A 12,172-nucleotide genomic window follows, 5' to 3' on the forward strand; every position below is an offset into this window, starting at 1 on the left:
GCCCAATAACAAGAATAATAATTCAGCCACAATAATCAAAGCATTTTTGCATCAATGCTGAATGTATTTATAAAACACTTGGGCTTGCAACATTTTCTTTTATTTTCCGCCCAATGTTAAATCTGCATAGCAAAAATTAATTTAATCACTATATATGAATTAATATCTTTGCAATTAATTAAATTAATAATGTTCAGTCATCACATATGTTAATTTAGAGTTTTTCAAACTCATCAATATTAAAATACAATTAGATATAAAGTATTATAAAATAATATAAAAAGTATAAAAAGCAAAAACAATTAAAGTATTTTTTCGTAAATTCAATTTAAAAATACAATAAATATGTTTGCTTTGTACATTTTCATCTAATATAATTATTTCTAAGCAAAGAGACTCATCTTCATTTGTGGGTGTTAATGTTTTTCATAGACGAACCATGCGAACTTTGATAAACCAATTGTTTGTTTGTTTGGTGATATTGTCCAAAGAATGATGCTCTACTGAGTAAGTTTGAGATGTTGTGTAGTTCAAAAATAAATTTTTTTTGCTAAATTTGATGTTATTTGAAGGAATAGTGATAAGAAACTTATATAAGTAATTCAAATAGTATGGAATTTGAATATTTGTAACGTAAAATTTATTATAATTAATAATACTATTATGACATTTGTAATATGGATGTTTATTATATTTAATGAGTTATTTATAAAAATTAATAAATTAATTATTGGGGTTATAAATTTATTGTATCGTTTATAATGGTAAGATATAATAAATATAGGGATATGAATTCAGTGTCTTTGTAGATTACAAATTCGGTTAGACACTATTAATTTCTAATTATTGTCATTGGTAATTTGCTGATTTGGAAATAATAGTTAATTTGGCAAAATTTGAATGGTTGATTCTAAAATTTTGCCAAGTAAGCAATGTTGCTGACATGGCATTAGTAGAAGGAGAGAAATGTCTTAAAAGTAACGTGGGTAAACTTATTCATTTACTTTTATATATTAAGAATAGATAGAAAGATAGATAGATAGATAGATAGATTTAAAATGGAGAGGATCTAAATTCTTGAATTCTGGTTGCCATCCTCACTTCCTCAGCCATGAAGCGCGCCAGCCAAGCCTCCACTCCGAGCCTTCTCCGATGACGACGTGAGTTTCTGCTCCAGCTGCAAGCTCCATCGACGTCGCCGCCATTAGACTCCCCTTCAACTTCTATCTCTATCGACGACGCAACGGTAACCTCCGATCCAGCCTCTAACTCCATTGACGCCGCTGCCAGACACCCCTTTATCCGCCCTCTATCCATCTCCTCTGCTTGGATTTGAGACTGCCCTCAATTGGTAAGGCCTTCCACCAACGGAGGTCGCTTCTCCTTCCTCTGTCTTGGCTCCTTTATACCGTGTGTTTCGCTCGTCTCTGCAGCCTCCAATTACGTTGTCTGTCTCTGCCCTGTTACAGGTTGAAGCTCCGAAACATAATTATCAGAAGGAACCGAAAATTGACCAATCATACAACTGGATCAGCATGTTACTAGTTCAATCGGAGAATCACAAGTCTAAATTAGTTGATCTGATCACAATTAAATAAAAATATTAAATTAAAAAAAATAAAACTAAAATTAAAAATTAAAATATATATCTTTAGAAATATAATTAAATATTAATTTTTAGATATAATTAATGATTAAAAATAGATAATAAATTAATTATTAATTTACTAATATAAAATATTTTTTAACTTAAATGAATGATTAAGCAAAAGATAACACAATGAATAAATTAAATCTAAAAATTAAAAATAACCTCAAGGTCAATATTTATATTATTATAGGATAAATTTAAAGCCTGGCCAACATTGTTTTCATTTTGATTACAACTCTAAAAAAAGTTAATAGACAAGACAAAATATTTTATGGAACTGTTAAAGAGAATTCTATTTGATGGAGCTTCTAAAAATATTTTAAAAATTACCTCAATTTATTTTGTTGTAACTTTCAATGAGCAGCAATAGTTTTTAGAATTAATTTTAAATTTCAAACTCAATTAAATCAATTAATTGCACTGAAATCATGGTGTGAATCACGACGTCAAAAACATAGACATTTTTAGCTCCCATCCTTGCCCTCAATCCAAAATTATCAATTCTTTTACTTATTTTTATGATTCTCTGAATGTAAAGATACTTTGACTTTTAGAGTGTTTCTCAGGTTTTTTTTATTATACCCAAATACAAGAGCCATCATCGTGTTCTTTTATCTATGACGGCTTCCACCCTAGGTAGCAGCAGTCCGTGGCGATATTACATCGGTGAAGAGGAATCTGACAAATCAAGATAAGTACTTTCCTTTTATCATACATTTTCTTATTCTTCTCTAATTTCTTTGCACGCATATGGAGATTCCTAATTTTTCTGGACATGATTCTATTAATTTCATGTTGAATTAACAAAAAGGAAATAACTTTGTCTTTCCTACTGCTAATTTTTGTGTGTACATAAGTGACTAATTTTATTTTATGGATATTTTTTTTAACAAAAGAAAAGGAAAAATCAAAACATATTCTGACAGTTGTTTCTTAAACTTTAGATATTAATATTTTTTTATTTTTTAAAAAATGATATTTTGTGATGTGTTTAATTTAACTTAATTCTTTTATCATGTGAGGAACTACATCTTTTCATTTTAGATACTATATATTTTAATTTGTAATTTAAATTTCATTTAATTTAATGAATTTTTTGTGTGTGTCTTTTTTGTACTCTTATATACTCAAGAGTGTTCAGTTTTCTTTCTTCATCTTCTACTTTTTTATTTCTTTTCCTTATATATGAGATTGTGCATTGTGTTGGTATTTTTATATTGTTATTGTTATCTATTTAATATACTAAAATTGGGTTTTTTCCCAACTAATGAAAGTGAGGTGTCACTTTCTCGTGAACCTATTTTCCCTCCAAAATGAATGTATTTAATGAATAATGCATAATTATACTAATTTAGGAAAATATCTTTATTATAATTATATAAAATCAATATTTAATGCATTATTAAACTACTTACCAATTATTAATCAAAAATATTTTTAATTATTTTAATGAATAATACATAATTATACTAATTTAGAAAAATATCTTTATTATAATTATATAAAATCAATATTTAATGCATTATTAAACTAATTATCAATCAAAAATATTTTTAAACATTTTAATTATATTCATTTTAATTATATTGATATCCTTCTAATTCTTATTCATTATCCAATGATTTTATTAGTGGCAAGTTGTTAACCCATTTATATTGATAATAATAATAATTTTATTAGGATAAATATCAAATTCTATTCCTAATATAGAAATATAAAATTTAATTCCTTCCATTTTTATTTTACCTCTATAAAAGACCATGTATGCTAGAAGAAAATATCATTCGTTTACTAATTACTCTTTCATTTGATAGCTTTTACAACAATTCTTTTTCTTCCTATGAGGCGTTATTGCAAGAAGGCAACTATCGTGGACACAAACTACCACACTCTCCAACTTTCGTGCTCATCATTTGGAGCTATATAAGATATGTTATCTATGAAGTATTTATAGACCATGGTGTTATCATGTATGCATAAATAAACAATGTTTCGTATTTAAATTTAAGTCATTTACCTGTTTGTGGTATATTGTAGTGTGAAATTACTTTCAATATGTGTTGTGTAACGTATAACACCCTACCACCCAAAACTTTACGCTTAAGTCGTAAAATAGAGGTGGCGAGGTATTATGACTTCTAAAAATTAAAACACATACTTATAATAGTAGAAAGAATATAATAGACTAGGAGCCTTGAAAAATGGGTAAAACAAAATCGCAAAATGAGAAGCGCCACGCTCCGAAAACGGAACAACTTGCGTGTGAGGAAAACTATAACTATCAAACGTAAGGTAATAAAAGTAGGAATAGAAAGCCAAAGGTACAAAATAACAAGCTCCTAACTCAGTCCGCGAAGTCAAAGCTGGCCGGAGAATATTTACATATATATATATCCAAAACCCAAGACGTACATAAACAAAATCCTGCCTCTCCAAAAACCTCTAAGAGGATCAAAAAGAATAAATTATGTGGAGAGAAAGCTAAGTACGTGTATATACATCACTGCATAACAAAATAACACAGTAACCACTTCGTTTCAGGTGTCCAGACGCCTAATGAGATACCTTTCGACCTGCATCTGAAAAACAACAACATAGTATGGAATGAGAACCGGAGGTTCTCAGTATGGTAAAGGTGCCCGCATAGTTGATATAAAAGGTCTCGGGAGAGCCAGAGGCATTCCTAGAACTTCGACACTCAGATTTTAGCTTAAGAATTCAACTAAGCCAGAAATTAGGTAAGTTGTCTAAAGTATTCTAGTTTTGAATCTAACTTTAACCTAATACTTCACGCTCTGTCTCCTCAAATCCTCTAAATCACTGGTGGAACAACCCCCTCCACTCCTCTGCCAAGAGGAGTTTCTCAGAAAACATACACATACAATTCAAGCAAGGAAAACACAGATAGAGAAGCATTTACAGCAAGTAGAACAAGTAGCAGTTAAGCAAAATTAAACAGCTAAGCAAACTAAAACAATGCATACTCAAACAAAGCAAAAAAATGCATATGATGTATGCCTGTCCTATGGCTGATGAGTCTCATCTGTCGGTTATACAGCCAACCCGACATATCCTAGTAGTTAACTGGTGCACGAAATTGTGATGTCCAGGCTCGAACAATCCCTGGTAATGGCTCCAAAGCTTGGTGCTTTGATCTTAATTCATAATTGTCACAACTTCGATACAACTAACCAGCAAGTGCACTGGGTCGTCCAAGTAATACCTTACGTGAGTAAGGGTCGAATCCCACGGAGATTGTTGGTATGAAGCAAGCTATGGTCACCTTGTAAATCTCAGTCAGGCGGATATAAAGTGATAATGGTGTTTTCGAATATTATATAATAAAATAGGGATAGAGATACTTATGTAAATCATTGGTAGGAATTTCAGATAAGCGAACGGAGATGCTTTTCGTTCCTCTGAACCTCTGCTTTCCTGCTATCTTCATCCAATCAGTCTTACTCCTTTCCATGGCTGGCTTTATGCAAGGGCATCACCGTTGTCAGTGGCTACATCCCCTCCTCTCAGTGAATAATATGCTCACGCACCCTGTCACGGCACGGCTATTCATCTGTCGGTTCTCGATCATGCTGGAATAGGATTCACCCTCCTTTTGCGTCTGTCACTAACGCCCAACAATCGCGAGTTTGAAGCTCGTCACAGTCATTCAATCATTGAATCCTACTCGGAATACCACAGACAAGGTCTAGACCTTCCGGATTCTCTTGAATGCCGCCATCATTCTAGCTTACGCCACGAAGATTCTGGTTAGGAGATCTAAGAGATACTCATTCTAGCTTAATTCATGTAGAACAGAAGTGTTTGTCAGTCACGCGTTCATAAGGGAGAAGGATGATGAGCGTCACACATAATCATCACCTTCATCACGTTCTTAGGTGCGAATGGATATCTTAGAAGCGAAATAAGAAGAATTGAATAGAAAACAGTAGTACTTTGCATTAATCTTTGAGGAACAGCAGAGCTCCACACCTTAATCTATGGAGTGCAGAAACTCTACCGTTGAAAATACATAAGTGATAGGTCCAGGCATGGCCATGTGGCCAGCCCCCATGATCTAAGAACAATGCGTTCAAAGATGGTCAAAAAGACGCCTAATACAATAGTAAGAGGTCCTATTTATAATAAACTAGTCACTAGGGTTTACATGAGTAAGTAATTGATGAATAAATCCACTTCCGGGGCCCACTTGGTGTGTGTTTGGGCTGAGCCTGAGTGTTGCACGTGCAGAGGCTATTGGTGGAGTTGAACGCCAGTATTTGTGCCAGTTTGGGCGTTCAACTCTGGTTTTGGATCCTTTTCTGGCGCTGGACGCCAGATTTGGGCAGAAGGCTGGCATTGAACGCCAGTTTACGTCGTCAATTCTTGGCCAAAGTATAGACTATTATATATTTCTGGAAAGCCCTGGATGTCTACTTTCTAACGCAGTTGGAAGCGCGCCATTTCGAGTTCTGTAGCTCCAGAAAATCCACTTTGAGTGCAGGGAGGTCAGAATCCAACAGCATCAGCAGTCCTTTTTCAACCTCTGAATCTGATTTCTGCTCAAGTCCCTCGATTTCAGCCAGAAAATACCTGAAATCACAGAAAAACACACAAACTCATAGTAAAGTCCAGAAATGTGAATTTAACATAAAAACTTATGAAAACATCCCTAAAAGTAACTAGATCCTACTAAAAACATACTAAAAACAATGCCAAAAAGCGTATAAATTATCCGCTCATCACAACACCAAACTTAAATTGTTGCTTGTCCCCAAGCAACTGAAAATCAAATAGGATAAAAAGAAGAGAATATACTATAAATTCCAAACTATCAATGAAACATAGCTGTAATCATATGAGCGGGACTTATAGCTTTTTGCTTCTTGAATAGTTTTGGCATCTCACTTTATCCATTGAGGTTTAGAATGATTGGCATCTATAGGAACTTCAGATTTTGAATAGTGTTATTGACTCTCCTAGTTTAGTATGATGATTCTTGAACACAGCTTCTTTATGAGTCTTGGCCGTGGCCCTAAGCACTTTGTTTTCCAGTGTTATCACCAGATACATAAATGCCACAGACACATAATTGGGTGAACCTTTTCAGATTGTGACTCAGCTTTGCTAAAGTCCCCAATTAGAGGTGTCCAGGGTTCTTAAGCACACTCTTCTTTAGCTTTGGACCTTGACTTTAACCGCTCAGTCTCAAGTTTTCACTTGACACCTACACGCCACAAGCACATGGTTAGGGACAGCTTGGTTTAGCCGCTTAGACCAGGATTTTATTCCTTTAGGCCCTCCTATCCACTGATGCTCAAAGCCTTGGGATCCTTTTTATTTGCCCTTGCCTTTTGGTTTTAAGGGTTATTGGCTTTTTCTGCTTGCTTTTTCTTTTTCTTTCTATTTTTTTCTATTTTTTTTTCTGCAAGCTTTGTTCTTTGCTGCTTTTTCTTGCTTCAAGAATCATTTTTATGATTTTTCAGATTATCAAATAACATGTCTCCTAGTCATCATTCTTTCAAGAGCCAACATATTTAACATTCTTAAACAACTACTTCAAAAGACATATGCACTGTTCAAGCATACATTCAGAAAACAAGAAGCATTGTCACCACATCAATATAATTAAACTAAGTTCAAGGATAAATTCGAAACTCATGTACTTCTTGTTCTTTTGAATTAAAACATTTTTCATTTAAGAGAGGTGATGGATTCATAGGACATTCATATCTTTAAGACAAAGTTACTAACTACTAATGATCATGTAATAAAGGCACAAACATAGATAAGCACATAACATAGAAAACGAAAAACAGAGGAAATAAGAACAAGGAATGAATCCACCTTAGTGATGGTGGCGTTTCCTTCTTGAGGAACCAATGATGTCCTTGAGCTCTTCTATGTCTCTTCCTTGTCTTTGTTGCTCCTCCCTCATTGCTCTTTGATCTTCTCTTATTTCATGGAGCATGATGGAGTGCTCTTGATGTTCCACCCTTAGTTGTCCCATATTGGAACTCAATTCTCCTAGGGAGGTGTTAATTTGCTCCCAATAATTTTGTGGAGGAAAGTGCATTTGAGGCATCTCAGGGATCTCATGGAAGTGAGCTTCTTGCGCCTCTTGAGCTCCATGACTGGGCTCTCTTGCTTGCTCCATCTTTTTCTTAGTGATGGGCTTGTCCTCTTTGATGAGGATATCTCCCTCTATGTCAATCCCAGCTGAATTGCATAGGTGGCAGATGAGGTGAGGAAAGGCTAACCTTGCCATAGTGGAGGACTTGTCAGCCACCTTGTAGAGTTCTTGAGGTATAATCTCATGAACTTCCACCTCTTCTCCAATCATGATGCTATGGATCATGATGGCCCAGTCTATAGTAACTTCAGACCGGTTGCTAGTGGGAATGATTGAGCATTGAATAAACTCTAACCATCCTCTAGCTATAGGCTTGAGGTCCAATCTTCTTAGTTGAACCGGCTTGCCTTTGGAGTCAATCTTCCATTGAGCTCCTTCTACACATATGTCCATAAGGACTTGGTCCAACCTTTGATCAAAGTTGACTCTCCTTGTGTAGGGGCGTGCGTTCTCTTCCATGTATGGCAAGTTGAACGCCAACCTCACATTCTCCGGACTAAAATCTAAGTATTTCCCCCGAACCATTGTAACATAGTTCTTTGGATCCGGGTTCTTACTTTGATCATGGTTCTTGGTGATCCATGCATTGGCATAGAACTCTTGAACCATTAGGATGCCGACTTGTTGGATGGGATTTGTTAGAACTTCCCAACCTCTTCTTTGAATTTCATGTCGGATCTCCGGATACTCATTTCTTTTGAGTTTAAAAGGGACCTCAGGGATCATCTTCTTCTTGGCCACAACATCATAGAAGTGGTCTTGATGTGCTTTGGAGATGAACCTTTCCATCTCCCATGACTCGGATGTGGAAGCTTTTATCTTCGCTTTCCCTCTTCTAGAGGATTCTCCGGTCTTTGATGCCATCAATGGTAATGGAAAAACAAAAAAGCTATGCTTTTACCACATCAAACTTAGAATATTGCTCGCCCTCGAGCAATAAACAAAAGAATAGAAGAAGAAGAAGAAGAAATATGGAGAGGGAGAGGGAGATGTGGTTTCGGCCAAGGAGAGTGTAGAGGGGTGTGTTGTGTGAATTTGATGAAGAATGGAGGTCTTTATATAGGGAAGGGAGGGGGGTTAAGGTTCGGCCATATGGGTGGGTTTGGGTGGGAAATTGGTTTTGAATTTTGAAGGTAGGTGGAGTTTATGAGGTAGGTTTATGGGGAAGAGGAGATGGATGTGAGTGGTGAAGGTTTAGTGGGGAAGAGAGATTGAGGTGATTGGTGAGGGGTTTTTAGGGAAGAGTGTTTGTGGGGTTGTGTGAAAGAGAGTGGTGAGAAGGAGTGAGTGGAGGTTTGTGGGGATCCTGTGGGGTCCACAGATCCTGAGTGGATCCTGTGGGGTCCACAGATCCTGAGGTGTTCAAGGATTTACATCCCTGCACCCATTAGGCATGTAAAAATACCTTTGTACCCAACTCTGGGCGTTCAGCGCCAGGTTGGTGGCCATTTTGGGCGTTCAACGCCCATTTGTGTGCCATTTCTGGCGTTGAACGCCAAAACCATGCCTGTTCTGGCGTTCAGCGCCCAGAAGCTGCCCATTTTGGGCGTTCAGCGCCAGAACCATGCTCTGTTCTGGCGCTGAACGCCAGACAGATGCTCCTCCAGGGTGTGATTTTTCTTCTGCTGTTTTTGATTCCATTTTCAATTTTTCTATTTATTTTGTGACTCCACATGATCATGAACCTAAGAAAACATGACAAACAATAAAAATAAGAATTAGATAAACATTGGGTTGCCTCCCAACAAGCGCTTCTTTAATGTCAATAGCTTGACAGTGGGCTCTCATGGAGCCTCACAGATGTGCAGAGCTTTGTTGAGACTCTCCAACACCAAACTTAGAGTTTGGATATGGGAGTTCAACACCAAACTTAGAGTTTGGTTGTGGCCTCCCAACACCAAACTTAGAGTTTGACTGTGGGGGCTCTGGTTGACTCTGCTTTGAGAGAAGCTTTTCAAGCTTCCTCTCCATGGTTGCAGAGGGAGATCCTTGAGTTTTGAATGCAAGGGAGTTCTCATTCCATTGAAGGACTATTTCACCTCTGTCAACATCAATCACAGCTCTTGCTGTGGCCAGGAAAGGTCTTCCTAGGATGATGGATTCATCCTCTTCCTTTCCAGTATCCAGGACTATGAAATCAGCAGGGATGTAAAGGCCCTCAACCTTTACTAATACATCTTCTACTTGTCCATAAGCCTGTTTTCTTGAGCTGTCTGCCATCTCTAGTGAGATTTTAGCAGCTTGCACCCCATAGATTCCCAGTTTCTCTATTACAGAGAGGGGCATGAGGTTTATTCCTTAACCAAGGTCACACAGAGCCTTAAAGATCATGGTGCCTATGGTGCAGGGTATTATGAACTTTCCAGGATCCTGTCTCTTCTGAGGCAATGTCAGTTGATCCAGATCACTTAGTTCATTGATGAACAAGATAGGTTCAACTTCCCAAGTATCAATGCCAAATAATTTGGCATTCAGCTTCATGATTGCACCAAGAAACTTGGCAGTTTGCTCTTCAGTAACATCCTCATTCTCTTCAGAAGAGGAATACTCATCAGAGCTCATGAAGGGCATAAGGAGGTTCAATGGAATCTCTATGGTCTCTAGATGAGTCTCAGATTCCTTTGGTTCCTCAGAGGGAAGCTCCTTATTGACCACTGGACGTCTCAGGAGGTCTTCCTCCTTGGGATTCACGTCCTCTCCTCTCCTCACAGGTTCGGCCATGGCGCTTATGTCAATGGCCTTGCACTCTCCTTTTGGGTTCTCTTCTGTATTGCTTGGGAGAGTACTAGGAGGGATTTCAGTGATCCTTTTACTCAGCTGGCCCACTTGTGCTTCCAAATTTCTAATGGAAGACCTTGTTTTATTCATGAAACTTACAGTGGCCTTCGATAGATCAGAGACTATATTTGCTAAATTAGAAGCATTTTGTTCAGAGTTCTCTGTCTGTTGCTGAGTTGATGATGGAAAAGGCTTGCTATTGCTAAACCTGTTTCTTCCACCATTATTAAAGCCTTGTTGGGGCTTTTGATCCTTCCATGAGAAATTTGGATGATTTCTCCATGTTGAGTTATAGGTGTTTCCATAAGGTTCACCTAAGTAGTTCACCTCTGCTATTGCAGGGTTCTCAGGATCATAGGCTTCTTCTTCAGAAGATGCCTCTTGAGTACTGTTGGATGCAGCTTGCATTCCATGCAGACTCTGAGAGATCATATTGACTTGCTGAATCAATATTTTATTCTGAGCCAATATGGCATTCAGAGCATCAACTTCAAGAACTCCCTTCTTCATAGGCGTCCCATTATTCACAGGATTCCTTTCAGAAGTGTACATGAACTGGTTATTAGCAACCATGTCAATGAGTTCTTGAGCTTCTGCAGGCGTTTTCTTTAGGTGAATGGATCCACCTGCAGAAGTATCCAATGACATCTTAGATAACTCAGACAGACCATCATAGAATATATCCAGGATGGTCCATTCTGAGAGCATGTCAGAAGGACACTTTTTGGTCAACTATTTGTATCTTTCCCAAGCTTCATAGAGGGATTCACCTTCTTTCTGTCTGAAGGTTTGAACATCAGCTCTAAGCTTGCTCAGCTTTTGAGGAGGAAAGTACTTGGCTAAGAAAGCCGTGACCAGCTTATCCCAAGAGTTCAGGCTGTCTTTGGGTTGAGAATCCAACCATAATCTAGCTCTGACTCTTACAGCAAAAGGGAAAAGCATGAGCCTGTAGACTTCAGGATCTACTCCATTAGTCTTAACAGTATCACATATCTGCAAGAATTCAGTTAAGAACTGAAAAGGATCTTCAGATGGAAGTCCATGAAACTTGCAGTTCTGCTGCATCAGAGAAACTAATTGAGGTTTCAGCTCAAAGTTGTTTGCTCCAATGGCAGGAATGGAGATGCTTCTTCCATGTAAATTGGAATTAGGTGCAGTAAAGTCACCAAGCATCCTCCTTTCATTATTATTATTTTCGGCTGCCATCTCCTTTTCTTGTTCGAAAATTTCTGAAAGGTTATCTCTGGATTGTTGTATTTTGGCTTCTCTTAATTTTCTCTTCAGAGTCCTTTCAGGTTCTGGATCTGCTTCCACAAGAATGTTCTTATCCTTGCTCCTGCTCATATGACAAAGAAGAAGGCACAGAAAAATAATAATAATAATAGAGATCCTTTATACCACAGTATAGGGATCCCTTTGTGAGTAGAAGAAGAGGGGGAGATAAAGGATGTGATGTAAAGGAAGAAACACAACTGTACGGATGGAAGAGATGTGAGATGAGATGTTAGGATATGAATAAATAGAATGAGATGGGGGAGGGATAATTTTCGAAAATTATTTTGAAAAAGAGTTAGTGATTTTTGAAAATGGTTTTTGAAAAATTGTTAGTAATT

The 12,172-nt window shown here is 37.0% G+C and overlaps 1 non-coding gene across 1 annotated transcript; it reads left to right on the top strand.

Annotated features, from left to right (window-relative positions):
• Positions 1–11,265: 11,265 nt before the first annotated feature.
• On the top strand, positions 11,266–11,369 carry LOC112773798 (small nucleolar RNA R71). Its single transcript, XR_003188327.1, has one exon. It is a non-coding gene; the product is annotated as a small nucleolar RNA R71 (small nucleolar RNA).
• Positions 11,370–12,172: the final 803 nt, after the last annotated feature.

The sequence above is a fragment of the Arachis hypogaea genome, chromosome 18, assembly GCF_003086295.3.
Source record: "Arachis hypogaea cultivar Tifrunner chromosome 18, arahy.Tifrunner.gnm2.J5K5, whole genome shotgun sequence".
NCBI lineage: Eukaryota > Viridiplantae > Streptophyta > Magnoliopsida > Fabales > Fabaceae > Arachis > Arachis hypogaea.